The sequence below is a fragment of the Cervus elaphus genome, chromosome 33 (genome assembly GCF_910594005.1).
Source record: "Cervus elaphus chromosome 33, mCerEla1.1, whole genome shotgun sequence".
Lineage (NCBI taxonomy): Eukaryota > Metazoa > Chordata > Mammalia > Artiodactyla > Cervidae > Cervus > Cervus elaphus.
In genome coordinates, this window is record NC_057847.1 from 43,081,668 (window position 1) to 43,103,086 (window position 21,419).

General features: G+C 37.4%; 1 non-coding gene across 1 annotated transcript; it reads left to right on the plus strand.

Annotated features, from left to right (window-relative positions):
• The first annotated feature begins 4,853 nt into the window (after window positions 1–4,853).
• Window positions 4,854–4,925, plus strand: TRNAC-ACA. The gene has a single exon. It is a non-coding gene; the product is annotated as a tRNA-Cys (tRNA).
• The last annotated feature ends 16,494 nt before the right edge of the window (window positions 4,926–21,419 follow it).

The following is a 21,419-nucleotide window of genomic DNA, read 5'->3' on the forward strand; positions in this document are numbered from 1 at the left end:
ATTTGAAAATTGGCAATACTTTCTACTATAATCCTGCCATTTTTCTAAAACAAATACACCTTGGATTGTCATAGTCTGATTAATTTTCAGAATCTGCAAAAGTTGACTTCTGTTGCATTGATGGGAGACGATTTTGAGAGATCATTACTGTGGTGTTCCTTAAGATCCCTGGATTCTATCATTTCTAATATATGTTCAGTTTAGTTCAGTCATTCAGTCGTGTCTGACGCCTTGCTGCCCCAATGGACTGCAACACACTAGGCCTCCCTGTCCATCACCAACTCGAGTCAGTGATGCCATCCAACCATCTCATAGTTTGTGATCCCCTTCTCCTCCTGCCCTCAACTCTTCCAGCATCAGGGTCTTTTTGAAGGAGTCAGTTCTTCACAGCAGGTGGCCAAAAATATTGGAGCTTCAGCATCAGTCCTTCCAATGAATATTCAGGACTGATTTCCTTTAGGACGGACTCCTTTGATCTCCTTGATGTCCAAGGGACTCTCGAGAGTCTTCTCCAACACCACAGTTCAAAAGCATCAGTTCTTCAGTGCTGAACCTTCTTTATGGTCCAACTTTCACATCCATACATGACTACTGGAGAAACCATAGCTTTGTTTGTCAGCAAAGTAATGGACCTTTGTCAGCAAAGCAATGTCTCTGATTTTCATAAGCTGTCTAGGTTGGTCATAGCTTTTCTTCCAAGGAGCAAGGTCTTTTAATTTCATGACTGCAGTCACCATCGACAGTGATTTTGGAGTCCAAGAAAATAAAGTTTGTCACTGTTTCCATTGTTTCTCCATCTATTTGCCATGAAGTGATGGGACCATATGACATGATTTTAGTTTTTTGAATGTTGAGTTTTGAGCCAGCTTTTTCACTCTCCTCTTTCGCCAAGAGGCTCTTCAGTTCCTCTTCTCTTTCTGCCATAATGGTGGTGTCATCTGCATATCTGATGTTACTGATATTTCTCCTGACAATCTTGATTCCAGGTTGTGCTTCACCCAGCCCAGCATTTCACATGATGTACTCTGCATATAAGTTAAATAAGCAGGATGATAATATACAGCCTTGACACACTCCTTTTCCAATTTGGAATGATTCCACTATTCCATGTCTAGTTCTAACTGTTGCTTCTTAACCTGCATACAGCTTTCTCAGGAGGCAAGTAGATGGTCTGATATTCCCATCTCTTTAAGAATTTTCTACAGTTTGTTGTGATCCACACAGTAAAAGGCTTTGGCGTAGTTAATAAAGCAGAAGTTGATGTTTTTCTGGAATTCTAATATATATGTTAGATTATATTAAATAAAACTAATTAAACATATTAGTTATATTAATATATATGTTGCTGCTGCTGCTGCTAAGTTGCTTCAGTCATGTCTGACTCTGTGTGACCCTATGGACAGCAGCCCACCAGGCTCCTCTGTCCACGGGATTCTCTAGGCAAGAATACTGGAGTGGGTTGCCATTTCCTTCTCCAATATATATGTTAGATACTCATTAATTTTTTAAATTTACTTATTTTTAGGGACTACACTAGTTATTTTTTGCAGTACTTAGGATCTAGTTCCCTGAGCAAGGATCAAACCTGCATCCTCTGCGGATTCTTACCCACTGGACCACCTGGAAAGTCCCCAAATTAATTAATTGTTAAAGAACGGAAAACTATAAGCAGAGAAAGACTGTGGAAACCATTGGCACAAGAGAGAAGTTGCAAAGCATTCATGAAAACTTGAACTCTTTATGAGTGCATATAACAATGGAATTGAGAGAATTAGAGTTTAGCCAACTTTTTTATACTACATTGTATAAATGCAATGTTAACTGTTTCTGGCTGTGAAATATCACACATCAATAGCTTTAGAGTTATACTTTATATTATGACATGATCTGGTGTTCTATATTTTAGTAGAAAGTGGAGGGAGAGGTAAAAAGTCATTTGAAGGTAAAATGTAAGGTTTTGTAAGTTATCTAGAAAACTGAGGTATGGGTGACTAGATAAGAGTAACTTTATATAGTCTTTAGATAAAAGTTGCCTATTTAGGCATGCTTGGAGAAGTGTTTGATATGAATATGTAAAATTTATAGTAAAAAAATATTAGCATCAGTATATTTTTGAGTAAAGCAGTTGTCAGCATATAATCCTGATAAAAATATTACAGAATTTTAACTACTATGATAAAAAAATTCCTTAATAATGTAATTCACTAAAACAAAGAGTCAGACATGACTGAGCCACTGAACTGAACTGAACTGAAAGTACAGAATCAATCAGATAAAGGATGTTTTCTAAAATTCATAGTTATATAAAAATTAAAGATTTTATGTAATAGAACTCAGTTTCTTTTTAAAATTATTTTGGAGCAGCAATTTGAATTCTTTGTAAGAGTTAGGAGTATATATATTCTTATTTCTCTTTATCTCTCCCGTTCTCACTACTACAATATTATATTTAGTACATAATTTGAATATAATATATTAAATCTAGTAATTATATAAGGAATATGTACTTGAAAAAACTGTCTTGTTCAATTCTGATATATTAGCCTTTTTAGGATTTGTTCCTCATTTTGTTTGTAGTGGTAAAATACAGCAAAATGTCTTTCAAATATCCTGTTGGCTCTTCTAAGATTTTAGGGAACAAATAATCCCACAGACAACTGTGTAGGAGATGAGTATTGCAAACTTACTGCCTGATAAAGAGGCAGGCATCTATCGTGTTGAGTGCCTATAACATAAGAGCACTGCACTTTTCTTGGTTTCCAGCATTGAAGTCATCATGGAGCTTTATCTTATACTTTTCGATATATTCTCAGATCCGAATCCTCCTCTTTTCACTTATTTCCTTTCACCTCTATATTATTCAAGGAAGAGACATGCCCTCTAACTACTTCCAGCTGCACTGCCAATCTGGAGCGTTGCTTCAGCCATTGCTTATAGTCAATAAATACAGGCGATGAGGTGGTGCTAGTGGTAAAGAACCCACCTTCCAGTGCGGGAAACCGAAGAGATGCAGGTTTGAATCCTGGGTTAAAAGGATCCCTTGGAGGAGGGCATGGCCACCCACTCTAATAGTCTTACCTGGAGAATCCCACGGACAGAAGAGCCTGTCCATTGCCTATGGCCCATAGGGTTGCAGAGAGTCAGATATGACTGAAGTGGCTGATGCATGCATGCATGAAAATACAGTTCATATTGAGACAAATATGAAATTTTCTTATTGATCACATTTTTTCTCCTTTTCTACTCTTCTCTTATGAGATTGATTTCTCTGTCTCTTTTGTCCTCATCCTCTTTTTTTTCTTTGTCACCTTTTCCTCCCTTCCCTTCTCCCTCTCCTCTTTGCTTCCCTCCTTCCATGCATTCAGTGTTTTTGATCTCTGTGTTTGCATGTGTATATTAACTTTCTTTTTAGGTTTCATATTTCTATCTTTTGAGAGGACATAGTAGGATATAGAATATTTTTATTTTCTTTCCCTGTATTATTATCACAAAATGTTAAAATAGAGAGCAAACCAAAAAGGCCTCCAGAACTTTGACGCTGGTCTTTAGAGACTTTCTCCCCTGGAGCACTAGAAATGAGTGCATGGAAGCAAATTACTTTCTTCCTCTTCTCTTTCCACTTTAATCTTAGTCAACCTTAAATACACACAGAGCTTAAGTTTAAAAGCCCAGAATCTCTGTCCAATTAGTGTTTCTGTGTGAGAGATTTGCTGGATGCCTCCAAGTCCCTTTATGATGATCTTAGGGTTATCTAAAAATCCAAAAGATTCTGACATTGTGATTTTTCAGGAAGTAATGAAAAGTGTCTGTGCTGATTGGAGTGTGTGCACAGAAGGGAGAAAGGGGTTAAGCACTTTGGGACAGAGCAAAGAATGAGATTACCTGAACTCTGCTTCTCTCGAGTGACAACAGGGGCAGTTGTTTTTAACTGAGCTCACAAAATAGACTACAGAATAAGAACATAGCTTTAAAATTATTGCAAAGGTCCTTCCAAATCCCACAATGAACTGTGTGTCTGAGCCACTTCTACTTAATTTTTTATCCCAGAAGATGCTGCTAATCTTTGAGAAAGAAAATATACTTTATTTATATTTAGATAGCATGAATGCTTAAAACACATCTTGAATTCTGATCAACATTCACAATTGGCTAATTCTCCACTACTGTTGCTCATCTGAAAAAAACCTGAAGTCATGTTATTTTGAACATTCTTCAAAATTTGGTGAAACAAAACATTTACCCAGAGTAACAAAGCCAGCCTAGAATTTTGGTTGAATACTTTCTTCCAAAATTCTATCCTATATATTTATATTTAGCTTTTTCTTCATTGGATTTACCTATAATGCAGAAGTATACCTTCTAATTGTACAATAAGTGAAATAATACAGGGAGAAGGCATATAAAGGCAAAGCTAAATATGTCCTCCCAACTTCCCCTGTACTTCTCCAGTCTCCCCACTGAATAACCAACATACAAAATGTCTCCTATGTTTTTCAACATCCTTCTTTATACAAATATCTTGTTCTTGTTTTTACTGATGTAATCGTACTATACCCATCAATCTGCAACTTTCTATTTTCACTTGACATAACATAATTCTCTAAGTGCATATATATATGCACACATAGATATGTATTTAAATGAACAAGAAGGGGATATATCATAAGACTTGATTTCTAAGGTCTTTTCTTTTTCCGCTTTTGCTTCTTGCTTTCCTTCTACTTCTTCTGAATTTCTACATTATTATCTAGCTCTCAGATATATAGAAGCAAAGTCATGATAACCCTTGAATGTGGTGTTATCACAATAACCTATGGTTGAAATGTACAACAGGTTTTGGGTGAGGCTGGACTTCCCTGGTGGCTCAGACGGTAAAGCATCTGCCTACAATGCAGGAGACCCAGGTTCAATCCCTGGGTTGGAAAGATCTACTGAAGAAGGAAATGGCAACCCACTCCAGTATTCTTGCCTGGAAAATCCCATAGACGGAAGAGCCTGGTAGGCTACAGTCCATGGGGTCGCAGTCAGACACGACTGAGTGACTTCACTTAGCACTAATAGTCTAAATATCAAGAATGTTCTATTTTAATGACTCAGGAAGGTAAAGCAGATTAATGAACATGACAATTATCTCATACAGATGCTGGTACAATAAGATCCTCCCACTGAATTCTATAAGCATTTGAGTTGAAGACATATTAAGAATCAAAATGGAGAAAACCACTGGCATCTTGGAGTCTGACCAAAAGATAACCATTCCCTAGAAACAAATAAGCTTGCATATAAGACTTCACATGTGGACTAGGAATGGGACTAGGACAGAGAAAAAGTAGAACTTTTCATTTTACATGGCCGGTCCACAATTTTCCCACCAGTGACTTTACTACTTCCTTATGATTCTAGAACCTTTCCTTACAGAGCTAAGGATATTGCCAACTTTAGCCAAAGGTACATAAACCAAGATTGGACTTCCCTGGTGGCTCAGATGGTAAGGAATCCACCTGTAACGTGGGAGACGTGGGTTCAATCCCGGTGTCAGGAAGAATCCTTGGAGAAAGGCATGGCAACCCATTCCAGTATTCTTGTCTGGAGAATCCCATGGACAGAGGAACCTGGTGGACTACAGTCCATGGGGTTGCAAAGAATTGGACACAACTGAGCAACTAAGCACGCAAGCCAAGATTGCTCTGAAATAAAAGTAGAGCAGAGAGTAAAAATAAGAATAGAAAATATTATTGGCTCATTTACCTGAAAACCAGGCTGGGAAAATTCAGTACTCATTACCAGAGGTTTCCATTTAATCCAGAAGAGATGAAATAGCAAGCACTTATTTAAACAACTTAGCCATAAGTTTTTAAGTCACAGAAGCACAGGCTGTGTAACAATGGGCACCTCATTTCAGGTTCAAACTGTGTTAAGATAGAGAAGAAGCAAAAAAAAAAAAAATTGATGATGCAAGAGTAGAATAAATATTTGGATATAGGGAGAAGAAATGCTTGAATCTATGCTACAGAGTTACATGGATTTCTCTATCATCTTCACATATACAGAAAGTCACTAATTTGGATTTTTTTGTTGTTGTTCCTTTTCATGATAAATTTACCTGAATTTGGACTATTGGTCTCACAATTATTTTTTTTCCCATTCTTGGAAGTTTAGAAAAGTAAGTGCTGATATTATGGTTTATATTCAATGATTTCTTAACTGACGTGAAAAGAACTCAACAAATATTCATGGTCTTAATATTTCCTTGATCTTTAAGTTTCCATCCATTCTATTGGAAATTTTCATTTTCTTTATGAAAAACTTAGCCAATATTTGAGCAATGTGTGTTGTATAGTTTGTGCCTTTACTTGTAGGTATTATACTTGCTGTAAAGTCAAAACTTATAACTGACCACCTGATGCAAAGAGATGACTGATTGGAAAAGACCCTGATAATAGGTATGATTGAGGGCAGGAGAAGAAGGGGGTGAGAGAGGATGAAATGATTGGATGGCATTACTTACTCAATGGGCATCAGTTTAGATAAACTCTGGGAGATAGTGAAGGACAAGGAAGCCTGGAGCGCTGCAGTTCATGGGGTCATAAAGAGACGACCACAGCTTAGCAATTGAACAAGATCAAGGATAAAGTACATTTAAATTGTGCTTAATTTTGCTTTGAATGAGAAAAAGAATTATGGAAAAAAAAGGTGGGGGGCAAATTTAATAATGACAAATTTAAACAAACAAAACTTAAACATGTCCATGATAGACATCACTAAATAGATTGATGAGTGGTTATGAATTTTAGTATTTTTCTGATTAGAAATACTTGATATAAACTTCAGGAAATTAATTTACCAGAGTTTTACATTATTTGTGTTTTTTCCTCCTAAAACCAATGAATAAATATGCTTTAAATATTATTAATGAAATAATCTGTGTTGTCATAGGTTATAGCCTTTATCCTATTTTAGTCAATCTTCAATTTTCTTAACTATAAAGAGAATTTGTGTTTCTAGATTGTCTCATAGGTTCTTCCTAAAGTCAAAGTATTATGTATCATTTTTAATCTTTAGATAAATTCTGTTGCTTTGATTTCCATAATGTTCTGACTCATTTTTATAACATGTACATTTTCTTAAGTTTGGGACCCTTACCTGTATTTTTCAATAAATATTATTATAGCTTATTTCTCTATCACCAGAAAGCCCTCATTTCAACTGACATCATCTATTCCTGATACCTTTATATTATTAATACCAAAATCTGAAATATCATTGTTAGTCATTTTTAAAACTAATAATAAATTTGACCAGTTTATTTAATTTAATTTCATCATGTAGGAAAATGACTACAATTCATATAACCCTTTGACTTTTCACTTTCATGCATTGGAGAAGGAAATGGCAACCCACTCCAGTATTCTTGCCTGGAGAATCCCAGGGATGGGGGATCCTGGTGGGCTGCCGTCTACGGGGTCACACAGAGTCGGACATGACTGATGCAACCTAGCAAAGAGTCAGTCACAACTGAAGCGACTGAGCTGGCACAAAACCCTTTGTTGTTCAGCTACTAAGTCGTGTCCAACTCTTTGTGACCCCATGGACTACAGGTCGCCAGGCTTTTCTGTCCATCACCATCTCCCAGAGCTTGCTCAAACTCAAGTCCATTGAGTCAATGATGCCATCCAACCATCTCATCCTCTGTAGTCCCCTTCTCCTCCTGACTTCAATCTTTCCCAGCATCAGGGCTTTTCAAATGAATCAACTCTTTGCATCAGGTGGCCAAAGTATTGGAGCTTCAGCTTCAGCAGCAGTCCTTCCAATGAATATTCATGAATGATTTCCTTTAGGATTGACTGCTTTGATCTCCTTGCATTGCAAGGGACTCTCAAGAGTCTTCTCCAATACCACAGTTCAAAAGCATCAATTCTTTGGTGCTTAGCTTTCTTTATGGTCCACCTCTCATGTCCCTACAGGATTACTGGAGAAACCATAGCTTTGACTAGATGGACCTATTTTGGCAAAGTAATGTCTACTTTTTAGTAGGCTGTCTAGGTTTGTCATAGCTTTTCTTCCAATGAGCAAGCGTCTTAATTTCATGGCTGCAGTCACCATCTGCAGTGATTTTGGAGCCCCCGAAAATAAGGTCTATCACTGTTTCATTGTTTCTCCGTCTATTTGCCATGAAGTGATGGGACCAGATGTCATGATCTGAGTTTTTTGAATGTTGAATTTTAAACCAGCTTTTCACTCTCCTCTTTCACTTTCAAGAGGCTCTTTAGTTCCTCTTCGCTTTCTGCCATAAGGGTGGTGTCATCTGCGTATCTGAGGTTATTGATATTTCTCCCAGCAATCTTGATTCAGCTTGTGCTTCCTCCAGCCTGGCATTTCATGTGATATGCTCTGCATATAAGTTAAATAAGCAAGGTGACAATATACAACCTTGCTGTACTCCTTTCCCAATTTGGAACCAGTCTGTTGTTCCATGTCCAGTTCTAACTGTTGCTTCTTGACCTGCATACAAATTTTTCAGGAAGCAGGTAAGGAGGTCGTCTGGTATTTCCATCTCTTTAAGGTTTTTTCCAGTTTGTTGTGATCTACACAGTCAAAGGCTTTAGCATAGTCAGTGAAACAGAAGTAGATATTTTTCACAAAACTCTAGGAGTTAGATACTATCCTTAGTCCCAATTGCAGATGTGGGAAATGAGTGGAAATTATCAAGTAATATTTCCCAAGATCACAGAGCTAGTGAATGGTGGAACTATTCTTTGAAGCCAGAGGATCTAGCCACAGAATCCATGATCTTGACCAGCAAAAGATACCTTCTTATAGATCAACTTTTAAGAGCATACTGTACAAAAGAAGTTATACAAGACAATTCGGGATTGTAAGAATCTTACAACATACTCTCTTAGTTTTAAGAATTGAAATCTAGGGCTTTGCTGGTGGTCCAGTTGTTGAGTCTGGCTTGCAATGCAGGAGACACTTATTACCTCCCTGGTCTGAGAAGCCATGGGGCAACTAAGCCCAGTTACCCATCTACTGATCCCACATAACAAAACTATTGAAACCCTTGTGTTTAGAGTCCACACTCTGCAACAAAAGAAGCCACTGCATCGAGAAACCTGCCCACCACAATTAGAGAGTAAAGTCAGCTTGCTGCAACTAGAGAAAGCCTGCAGGGAGCAATGAAGACCCAGATGAGTCAAAAATAACTAGATTTTTTTTTTTAATTAAAAAAATCTGAAATCTAGTTTTCATAAAGCCAGAGTATCTGGCCTTTTTGCAAAGGGTTAAAAATAGCTCTCTAAGAGGGCTAGTCATTTTTGCAAACTTATAACTTTATTCAAGCTACTCTCTATATAGAAATCTCTATGTTCCATATAGCCTATTCTTTCTATGGTCCTTCCTTCTAAGAATCCTTCATGTATAATGATCAGTTTACATGAAGGCGTTTCTGTTCCTCCTAGATAGAACACTATCTTTCTGACCACATTGTATCTGGTATTTTTACTTCTATTTAGGACTTTGAGCCTACCAGTGCCAATGTGTGTGTGTGTGTGTGTGTTCTCAGTTGCTCAGACATGTCTGACTCTTTGTGGCCCCATGGACTGTAGCCCAACAGGCTCCTCTGCTCATGGAATTTTCCAGGCAAGAATACTGGAGTGCGATGCCATTTCTTACTCCAGGAGATCTTCCCAACCCAGGTATCGAACCATGTCCCTTGGGTTTCCTGCACTGGCAGTGAATTCTTTACCACTAGCACCACCTATGAAGCCCATTATGTGTCAGACTCTATAATAAAGAATTCCACAATTGAAAGCAATTGCAGCAACACATGTAGCAATAGTGCTAGTAGAGAAGTTCATGCAAAGACATATTTGCTGGCCAGGCAGTTAATGATGGCAAAGTGAACATGTTTATTAGCCTCCTTTCCCTCTAATATCCTTGTTAAAACAAGAGAAAGATACTACCCCCAAAAAGGGAGGGGAGTGCTGGTGATGAAAAGATCCACAAAATTAAAATGAATATAAAAATAGAAAAAAAAAATGAAACCTGAACATAAATAGATGAATGGTCACTGTCTTAGAAGACTCCAGAAAGATTAATACAGCGGTCAGTTTGGTAAGAGCCAAGAAGCCTATCTGCACTTTCAAGATTTCACTAGCTGACCTTTGAATTCTCCTGCTCTTCTAATAGTCGGTATATTTTATTTCTATTTGTTCTAGAAATTCTGACTGCGCCAATCACCTTTGCCCAATTTTCTAACTCTGAACTTAAATGTCAAACTGTTGAGAATTAAAGAAGTAGCTTGTTAGAGAAAACTTCAAAATGTAGCAATGGGAATTTTAAATAAACTATCCACATTTTTGTGAATTCTCACCCTCTTTAAAAAATATATGTTTTATTTCTTCAGATGTATTATTGCCATTTTCCAGGTCAGTCATTAATATCTTCCAAACTTTGTAATATAATCATGCATATATATGCTTAGTCGTGCCTGATGCTTTGCAATCCCTGGACTGTAACCTGCCAGACTCCTCTGCTATGGGATTCCCCAAGCAAAAACACTAGAATGGGTAGCCATTTCCTTCTCCAGGGGATTTTTATGACCCATGGATCGAACCCGGGTCTCCTGCATTGCAGGCAGATTCTTTAATACTGAACTACCAGGAAAACCCTATGTGATCATATTACATAGTGGCACTAGTAGTAAAGAATATGCCTACCAATGCTGGAGCTGCAAGAGACATGGGTTTGATCCCTGTGTCAGGAAGATCCCCTGAAGAAGGGAATGGCTACCCACTCGTTTTCTTGCCTGGAGAATTCCATGGACACAGGAGCCTGGCAGCCTGCAGTTCACGGGGTCACAAGGAGTCAGACACAACTGACCGGCAAACAACAATGTAGTCATATTACATTGTTACTGGGCATAAGTGCACATTACCACCTAATAACAACAAAAACAATATTGATAATAATAATAAGTGTGGTTGTAACATCTAATATCAGAGTTTTCAAATACATGAAGCAAAACTTTGGCAGAAATAGAGTAAAAAATTTAAATATCCACAATCTTAGTTTTAGGCTTTAACTTTATCAATAAGTAATTAATAGAACAAGTAGATAAGAAATCAGTAAGAATAAAGTATTGAACAACACTACCAATTAAGTTAGACCTCATGAATGTTTATACAAAAAAGGGCAGTGACAGCAAAATATGAAATTTTTCTCAAATGTGACTAGAAAACTAATATTGACCATATGTTGATCAAAGACATTTCTCTTCTAGCTTTACTGAGATATAATTGACATATAGCACTGCATATGTTTAAGGTAAACAGCATGATGACTTGATGTATATAATCATGAAATAATTACCCCAATAGGTTTAATGAATATGCAACATTTCACATACACTCAAAATAAAGAAACAAAAACACAAAAACCCTTTTTTCTTGTAATGAGAACCCTTAGGATTTACTCTCTTAGCAACTTTTATATATGAGAGTTAATTATATTATTCATATTGTACATTGCATTGTAGCTTTACATAATAATTTACCTATAAGTGGATGCTTGTACCTTGACTACCTTTTTCCAATTCCACTTCCCTATCTCCTGTCTCTGATAAGCACAAATCTGATCTTCTTTCTATAAATTTTCTTGTTTGTTTTTTGAAGCATAATTGACCAACAACACAGGTCATGTGCACAACAGAATATTTAGATATTTCTATACCTTCCAAACAGGTGGTTTAATTATGGTGGTTCATAGTTCCCCAAACTCAATTTATAATGAAGCCTGATTTCATCATATTATTTTTCTTTTTGCATTACCATTATTCATTACAGTCCCTTTCATAAAACTGAAAGTTATTTTTCTTTTTTCCTTGCATCTATTCATTCTCCTCATAATATGATATCTCAGATTAAAGGCAGGGTGATAATTGTAAAAATGTAAATCTGATCACAATTTTCCCTTATTTATATTATTATTGAGAGTATTTTAAATTCAAATATAGGTAAATATTGGAAATGTCTAAGCAGAAATAAGTAGGCTTTGCAAAACTAAATGGAAGAAGACAGCAAAGAAAACTTTATTTTGGAGGGGACTTATTTATATATGAATATGATAGAAAAATTTGTTTGAGCAGTAGCCCAGAAGATATATCTTCTGTACTTTCAAAAAGAATTGTCCATTTAATGCAGTCAGCTAATATTAATAATAATATTAATAATATTATATTATTGTTTTAAATAATATTAATAATATTGTATAATATTCCATTATGTTTAAATATATTTAAAATACCTATTATTTATAATAATATAATAACATATAATAAAAAATAACATAATATATTTTATATTATATGTAATAAATTATATAATATATAATGATATAAAATATAATAAATATATAATAACATATTATTATAATATATTATATCATTAAACATTTAATAGTATTATAATAACATTTTAAAATTATTAATTATTAATATTAATTGTTTTAATTATTAATAACTAATATTGATATTAAAAACTTAGAAAACTTTGCTATTAAAAAGGCAACTTTGAATAAGTATATAGAGGACTGGGAGGGTAAACACACACACACACACATATATATCTGTGTAAGTAGTTTTTGCAAAGCCCTTGGATAGGGAAGATACCCCCTGGAGAAGGAAATGGCAAACCATTCCAGTAATCTTGCCTGGGAAATCCCATGAACAGAGGGGCCTGGCTGGTTAGAGTCCATGCAGTTGCAAAAGAATTGTACAACTTAGCAACTAAAGAAAAGCAAATCTATATGTTATTTAAATCATACTCGATAGCCAGGTTAAAAGCAGTTAATTAGTATAAAGAGGTTTTCATTGCTTAGTATAGAAAAGCTTATGAGAAAAGACAAAATACGGGAAGCTACTGACATGTGATGTTGCCAAGTCCAAACTTGCACTGCTTGCCACACAACAAGCCAATAAATAAGAAGTAAGTTGTTTCGGGGCAAAGAAGAGTGACTTTATTTGGAAAGCCAGCATACACAGGAGATGATGGACTAGTGACTCAAAGAACCACCTTTCCTGAGTTAGGTGTTAGTTTCTTTTATGGAACAAAGAGGGGAGGTGAGGTATGAAAGTAAAAAGGCTAAATGTTGTTGCAAATATTTCCTGGTTTGGACAAACTGCAGAGGAGATGTGTTTATTTCTTTTTTCCTTCAGCCACTCACACGTGGGTCTGGTCAAGGATGTTCCTTTCTTATGAGCTTAAACAAAGATATATATATCATATTTATAATATTATATATATTATATTATATATATTACATATAATTAATTATATATATGATATATATAATTGTTTTACAATGTTGTGTTAGTCTCTGCTGCACAATGAAGGGTATCAGCTATATGTATACATAAATCCTGCTCCTTCTTAGGCCTCTCTCTCATCCCCCTTCTCACCCATCTAGGTCATCCCAGAGTGCTGAGCCGAGCTGCCTGTGCTATACGGCAGTTTCCCACTAGCTACCTATTTTACATGGTAATGTATATATGTCAGTGTTACTCTCTCAATTCATCTCACCTTCTCTTTCCCACCCCCAGCCATGCCCACTTCTCTGTTCTCTATGTCTGCATCTCTATTCCTGCCCTGGAAATAAGTTCATTAATATGCCAAGGAGTGGGATTGCTATAATATACAATATTTGTTTTTCACTTTCTGACTACTTCATTCTGTATGATAGACTCTAGGTCCAACCATTTCTCTACAAATGATTCAATTTCATTTATTTTATGGCTGAGTAATATTTCATTGCATATATGTACCACATCTTCTTTATCCATTCATCTGCCATTGAGTATTTAGGTTGTTTCCAAACCCTCACACCTATGGTCACCTAATCTTTGACAAAGGAGGCAAGAATATACAGTGGAGAAAAGACATCTTCTTCAATAAGTAGTGCTGGGAAAACTGGACAGCTACACGTAAAAGAATGAAACTAGAATACTACCTAACACCATACACAAAATAAACTCAAAATGGATTAAAAACCTAAATGTAAGGCTGAATACTACAAAACTCAGAGGGAAGCATAGGCAGAACACTCTTTGACATAAATCACAGTAAGATATTTTTAACCACCTCCTAAAATAATGAAAATTAAAGCAAAAATTCAATGGTGATGTCCTAGCCTCAGCTGTGACTGCCTTTGGAGAAGGGGTTTTTGGTTTGGTTGTTTGTTTGTTTTGAGGAGGTAATTAAATTTAAGTGAGGTCAGTTGGGAGGTGCAAATTTGCTAGCCCTGGTGTTCTTGGAAGAAGAGGAAGAAGAAATCCCAGGGACTTCCTTCTCCACCAATGAGGATGCAGCAAGGCGGCCATCTGCTGCCAGGAAGAGAGCTTGTACCAGAAACCCACCCTGAAGCCGACCCCAGTGGCCTCTTGCTCTGGGACTTGCAGCCTCCAGAACTAGTGCCATCCGGGATGCCACATGACAGCAGATCATCCTGTCCTCTGGAGCTTCCCTTGACTGGGCCAGTTTGTCGGACTTTTCTTGCTTTTTAAGACCTTGACAGTTTGGAGGACTGGTCGGGGCATTTGTGACTGAGGAATGAAGAAGAGGGACAGTGTGTTCCAAGGGCCCACCAGGACCATGATTCTGAGGCTTATATGATACCCCACATCCAAGGGCAGAGAAACCCCAGCAAGACAATAGGTGCTGGAGCAGCAGCTGCGCGGTGCTGGAGTGACTGTGAGGTGATACCCCCTGTCCAAGGGCAAAGAAGAAGCCCCAGCAAGATGGTAGGAGGGGCAACATCGAGTTTAGAATCAAACCCAGTACCCACCAGAGATGCTCAGAGGGTTCAAACAAACCTTGTGCACACCAGGACCCAGAGACGGAAACAAAACTGTGTTTGGAAAAAAAAAACAACAACTGTGTTTGGGTGTCTCCGGAGCAGGTACGGGACTGCTGTGGGCTGTACCGGACACAGTGGACTGCTGTGGGGGCAGGGGCTCTGGGTGCAGACCTGGGTATGGCATAAGCCCTCTTGGAGGAGGTCGCCATTAACCTCACCATAGAGCTGCCAGAACTTACACAGGACTGGGAAACTGACTCTGGGAGGGCACAAACAGAACCTTGTGCATGCCAGGACCCAGGAGAAGAGCAATGACCCCACAAGAGACTGACCCAGACTTGCCCGTGTGTATCCAGGAGTCTCTGGTGGGTCAGCAGTGGCCTGCTGCAGGGTTGGGGGGACTGAGTGCAGCAGTGCATGCTGGGACCTTTTGAAGGAGGTCGCCATTATCTTCATTACCTCCACCGTAGTTTGGCCTCAGGTCAAATGCAGGGAGGGAATACAGCCCCACCCTTCAATAGAAAATTGGATTAAAGATTTATTGAGCATGGCCCCGCCCATCAGAACAAGATCCAATTTCCCCCTCAGTCAGTCTCTCCCATTTACCATATTGAGCACCGAAGAACTGATACTTTTCAACTGTGGTGTTAGAAAAGACTCTTGAGTCCTTGGACTGCAAGGAGATCCAACCAGTGCATCCTAAAGGAAATCAGTCTTGAATATTCATTGGAAGGACTGATGCTGAAGCTGAAACTCCAATACTTTGGCCACCTGATGCAAAGAACTGACTCATTTAAAGAGACCTGATGCTGGGAAAGATTGAGGGCGGGAGGAGAAGAGGATGACAGAGGATGAGATTGTTGGATGGCATCACCGACTCAATGGACATGAGTTTAAGTAAACTCTAGGAGTTGGTGATGGACAGGGAAGCCTGGCGTGCTGCAGATCATGGGGTCGCAGGGAATCAGACACGACTGAGCAACTGAACTGAACTGAAAACAAAAATAAACAAATGGAACCTAATTAAATTTAAAACTTTTGCACAGCAAAGAGGATGAAAAGACAACCCTCAGAGTGGGAGAAAATATTTGCAAATGAAGCAACAGACAAAGAATTAATTTTCAAAATATATAAACATCTCAGGGAGCTCAATACCAAAAACCAGTCTAGTCAAAAATGAATGTAAGACCTGTAGAAATTTCTCCAAAGAAGACATATACATGGCCAACAAACACAACACATGAAAAGAAGCTTAATATCATGAATTATTAAAGAAATGCAAACCAAACCTAGATTGAGGTATTACCTCACACCAGTTAGAATGGCCATCATCAAAAAATCTAACAATACCATAAATATAATAAGTCTAACAATACAATCAACAAACAATAAATGCTGAAGATGATATGAATAAGAAATATATGATATATATTATATACATATATATAATAAAATATATCTTTACCCATCAATGTTACTTTGAGTAATCTTAGATATATAGCTATTCAATTATACAACAGATTAGAGAAGATTAGAAGAACTTCAATCTGTGAGCTTGAGAAAGAACAGTTCTATAGTACATGGTATACCCATATTTATTAATATGCTCATATTATGTACATCTATGTGTGTATACATAGTCACACAGACACAAACGTATATGTATAAAAATATACACATGTATGTTTGCATACTATGTGTCCTTTGGGGTTAACAAATTTAATAATTCAGTATTCTAGTAGCAAAACACTGCTAAAAATAGACCTATTTATTTAGAATAACAACAAAAGAATTTACCAAGAACAAAAATAAACATTAAAATCATTAAGAAGTTGTCTTTTTAATATACTATAAATTATCTTTTAAGATAGTATGTAATCTCTTATCATCACTTTCCTCATAACCCTCAATACATCCCCTTTCACTAAAAGCAACTGTGAACCATTTTATCCTGGCCTTTAACTTACTTCATCTGTTTTCCAGTTTACCTCTCCAATCTCCTTGTTTCACTGGGTCTACCTCACCCCTTCCTTACCCTGTTTCAGGCACACTGGTCTCCTCACTTTTCTTCAAGCACTATTCTTTGCATTTGCTCTTCTCTCTGCCTAGAATTTTCTTCTGCCAGATAGCTTCATCTCTGTGAAGTCACCTTCCATCAAGGCTTGCCCAGATCACTGCACTTAAAAGTGCAACTTGCTCCAGTTCAAAGACCCTGAGGAAGAAGTATACTTGGCATGTTCCAGGATTAAGAAGGGAGCACTGTGGCTGCTGGCAAAGGTCCATCTAGTCAAAGCTATGGTTATTCCAGTAGTCTTGTATGGATGTGAGAATTGGACCAAAAGAAAGAAAGAAAGCTAAGCACTGAAGAACCGATGCTTTTGAACTGTGGTGTTGGAGAAAGCTCTTGAGAGTCCCTTGGGATGCAAGATCAAACCAGTCAATCCTAAAGGAAATCAGTCCTGAATATTCATTGGAAGGACTGATGCTGAAACTGAAACTCCAATTCTTTGGCCACTTGATGCGAAGAACTGACTCATTGGAAAAGACTCTGATGTTGGGAAAGATTGAAGGCAGGAGGAGAAGGGTATGACAGAGGATGAGATGGTTGGATGACAACACCAACTCAATGGACATGAGTTTGAGCAAACTCTGGGAGTTAGGGATGGACAGGGAAGCCTGGCGTGCTGCAGTCCATGGGGTCGCAAAGAGTCAGGCTCGACTGAGTGACTGAACTGAACTGAACTGTGGCTGCAGGAGAAAGGAGCTAATAGGTTAACCATTGTCATTACTTCATAATAAAGAATTTGGTTATAGAGTAGTTATGTCTTATTTTGAAATTTTCCATAATAAGATTTATTACCTTACTATTTGGAAAAAAAAGAAATAACAATAAATAAATACAATGTAAGTTAATAATAAAATCAGATGACACTGGACATTTAGAGCCAAATATACGAATGGACTATATACAAGCAGTAATGCAGCATCCTTCTCACTGTGGCTGAGTATTTCTAATGGTGAAATGTCACTAAGCCTATCTATGATATTAGTGGCCTTTTCGGCATCTGGGACTGCTTCCCAAGCTTAATGCTCATCTGCTCTGAAAGACTCCTTAGTGTACTCTGGGAGAGGAGAAGTGGGAGATAATTCCAGGAATCTATGCACTGTTAATACATTTCTGTTCATAAGAAAACATGTTTTAGTGTGAGATATCTGGCTGCAGCTAACATATTTCATTACAGTTCTATAGTTTGTAAGTATTTCTCGCCAACATGTTGATTGAATGGACAATAAATTCAAGAAATGAATATGTGAATGAGTCAAGCTCTTCATTAAATATTTTTTAAAAAGGTCATTTAAAAAAAATCTAAAGTTTCAATAAACTTGAAATGTCCATGAGGTTTCCATGAATGTTAAAGATATAACTTTTAATAACACAGCATGTAGTTAAATCTGTATGAAATAACATTGATAGAATAGAATGGGATTATGTGGACACAATATGATTGAATTATAAACATTTAACTAAGCATTATTAAACATAAATTCTTCCTCATAATTAAAGCCAATGGTTAAATACTATTACATACTATTATAATGGTGTATAAAAATAATCATTCATGATTTTTAAATTTTATAGTCATTTGACCTGTTGACATCAAGCATAATATAGAATGTGACCAAGGTACCATTCAATTCAGTTCAGTCCCGTCTCTCAGTCATGTCCGACTCTTTGCGACCCCATGGACTGCAGCATGCCAGGCCTCCCTGTCCATCACCAACTCCTGAAGTTTACTCAAACTCATGTCCATTGAGTCGGTGATGCCATCGAACCATCTCATCCTCTGCCATCCCCTTCTCCTCCAGCCTTCCATCCTTCCCAGCATCAGGGTCTTTTCAACTGAGTCAGTTCTTCGCATCAGGTGGCCAAAGTATTGAGTTTCAGCTTCAGCATCAGTCCTTCCAATGAACGCCCAGAACTGATCTCCTTTAGAATGGACTGGTTGGATCTCCAAGGGACTCTCAAGAGTCTTCTCCAACACCATAGTACAAAAGCATCAATTTTTCGGCGCTCCACTTTGCTCACAGTCCAACTCTCACATCCGTACATGACTACTGGAAAAATCAAAGCCTTGACTAGATGGACCTTTGTTGGCAAAGTAATGTTGCTGCTTTTTAATATGCTATCTAGGTTGATCATAACTTTCCTTCCAAGGAGCAAGTGTCTTTTAATTTAATGGCTGCATTCACCATCTGCAGTGATTTTGGAGTCCCCAAAAATAAAGTCTGTTACTGTTTCCACTGTTTCCCCATCTATTTGCCATGAAGTGATGGGGCCAGATGCCATGATCTGAATTTTCTGAATCTTGAATTTTAAACCAACTTTTTCACTCTCCCCTTTCACTTTCATCAAGAAGCTCTTTAGTTCTTCTTTGCTTTCTGCCATAAGGGTGGTGTCATCTGCATGTCTGAGGTTATTGATATTTCTCCTGGCAATCTTGATTCCAGCTTGTGCTTCATCCAGCCCAGCGTTTCTCATGATACTCTGCATATAACAGTATAGTACTCTGTACTCTGCATATACATTCAATAAGCAGGGTGACAATACCCAGCCTTGATGTACTCCTTTTCCTATTTGGAACCAGGTTCCATGTCCAGTTCTAACTGTTGCTTCCTGACCTTCATACAGATTTCTCAAGAGGAAGGCCAGGTGTTCTGGTATTCCCATTTCTTTCAGAATTTTCCACAGTTTGTGCTATCCACACCGTCAAAGCTTTGGCATAGTCAATAAAGCAGAAATAGATGTTTTTCTGATACTTTCTTGCTTTTTCCATGATCCAATGGGTGTTGGCAATTTGATCTCTGGTTCTTCTGCCTTTTCTAAACCCAGCTTGAACATATGGAAGTTCATGGTTCACGTATTGTTGAAGTCTGGCTTGAAGAATTTTGAGCATTACTTTACTAGCATGTGAGATGAGTGCAATTGTGCGGTAGTTTGAGCATTCTTTGGGATTGCCTTCCTTTGGAACTGGAATGAAAACTGACCTTCTCCAGTCCTGTGGCCACTGCTGCATTTTCCAAATTTACTGGTATATTGGGTGCAGCACTTTCACAGCCTCATCTTTTAGGATTTGAAATATCTCAATGGGAATTCCATCACCTCCACTAGCTTTGTTAGTAGTGATTCTTCCTAAGGCCCACTTGACTTCACATTCCAAGATGTCTGGCTCTAGGTGAGTGATCACACTATCATGATTTTCTGGGTCATGAAGATCTTTTTTGTACAGTTTTTCTGTGTTTTCTTGCCACCTCTTCTTAATATTTTCTGCATGTTAGGTCCATACCATTTCTGTCCTTTATTGAGCCCATCTTTGCATGAAATGTTCCCTTGGCATCTCTAATTTTCTTGAAGAAATCTCTAGTCTTTCCCATTCTATTGTTTTCCTCTATTTCTTTGCACTGATCGCTGAGGAAGTCTTTCTTATCTCTCCTTGCTATTCCTTGGAACTCTGCATTCAAATGTGTGTATCTTTTCTTTTCTCCTTTGCTTTTTGCTTCTCTTCTTTTCACAGCTATTTGCAAGTCCTCCTCAGACAGCCATTTTGCTTTTTTGCATTTCTTTTTCTTGGAGATGGTGTTGATCCCTGTCTCCTGTACAATGCCATGAACCTCTGTCCATATTCATCAGGCACTCTATCAGATCTAGTCCCTTAAATCTATTTCTCACTTCCACTGTATAATTATTAGACCCTTGCAATAGTTTACTGAATAAGCCAGCAGCATTCTGAGATCACATACCTAAATATCCAGTTCATTTCAAAACCAAGTACAATTATCAATATGCAACATTTGGAAAAATAAAACTGTATTAGAATAAAATTGATTTGTGAAAAAAATCAAACGTCAAATAATGAATGAAATATTGCTACTGATCATCATAAACAGTGAGTTATATTTTGGGAAATGAGCTCATGAGCAGACACTTTGATAGATACACATAGATGATAGATAATTATACAGATAGTAGAACTCAATAGATTTCACACATGATTGAAATAAATATATTATTACCCCTACTATCAAGCCCATTAAAATTTTTTTTTCTTCCTCAAGTTGGAAGCATAAATGAGGATACTGAATATCACTTTTGAACTTGAAAATACCAGGCAAACATGTAAGGAAAAATAGCAACTTTGTGTTTGAGGTATTTGTATTTGGTGTGTTTGTATATGTCTGTATTAGTCACTCAGTTATGTCTGACTCTTGTGACCTCATGGACTATAGCCCTCCAGGCTTCTCTGCCCATGGAGTTCTTCAGGCAAAAATACTGGGTTGGGCTGCCATTTCCTTCTCTAGGGGATCTTCCCAACCCTGGGATCAAATCCTGATTTCCTGAATTGCAGGCAGATTCTTTTCTGTCTGAACCAGACTAGAGGTAAAAAAAAAAAAAAAAAAAAAAATCAGTCATTTTCTTCTACTCTTCTTACTGAAGCCTTTGCACGTGTTAATTCTCCCAAAGTAAAATATGAAGTAGAATGGCACTCCTCTATATAAACACTGTCTCTCAT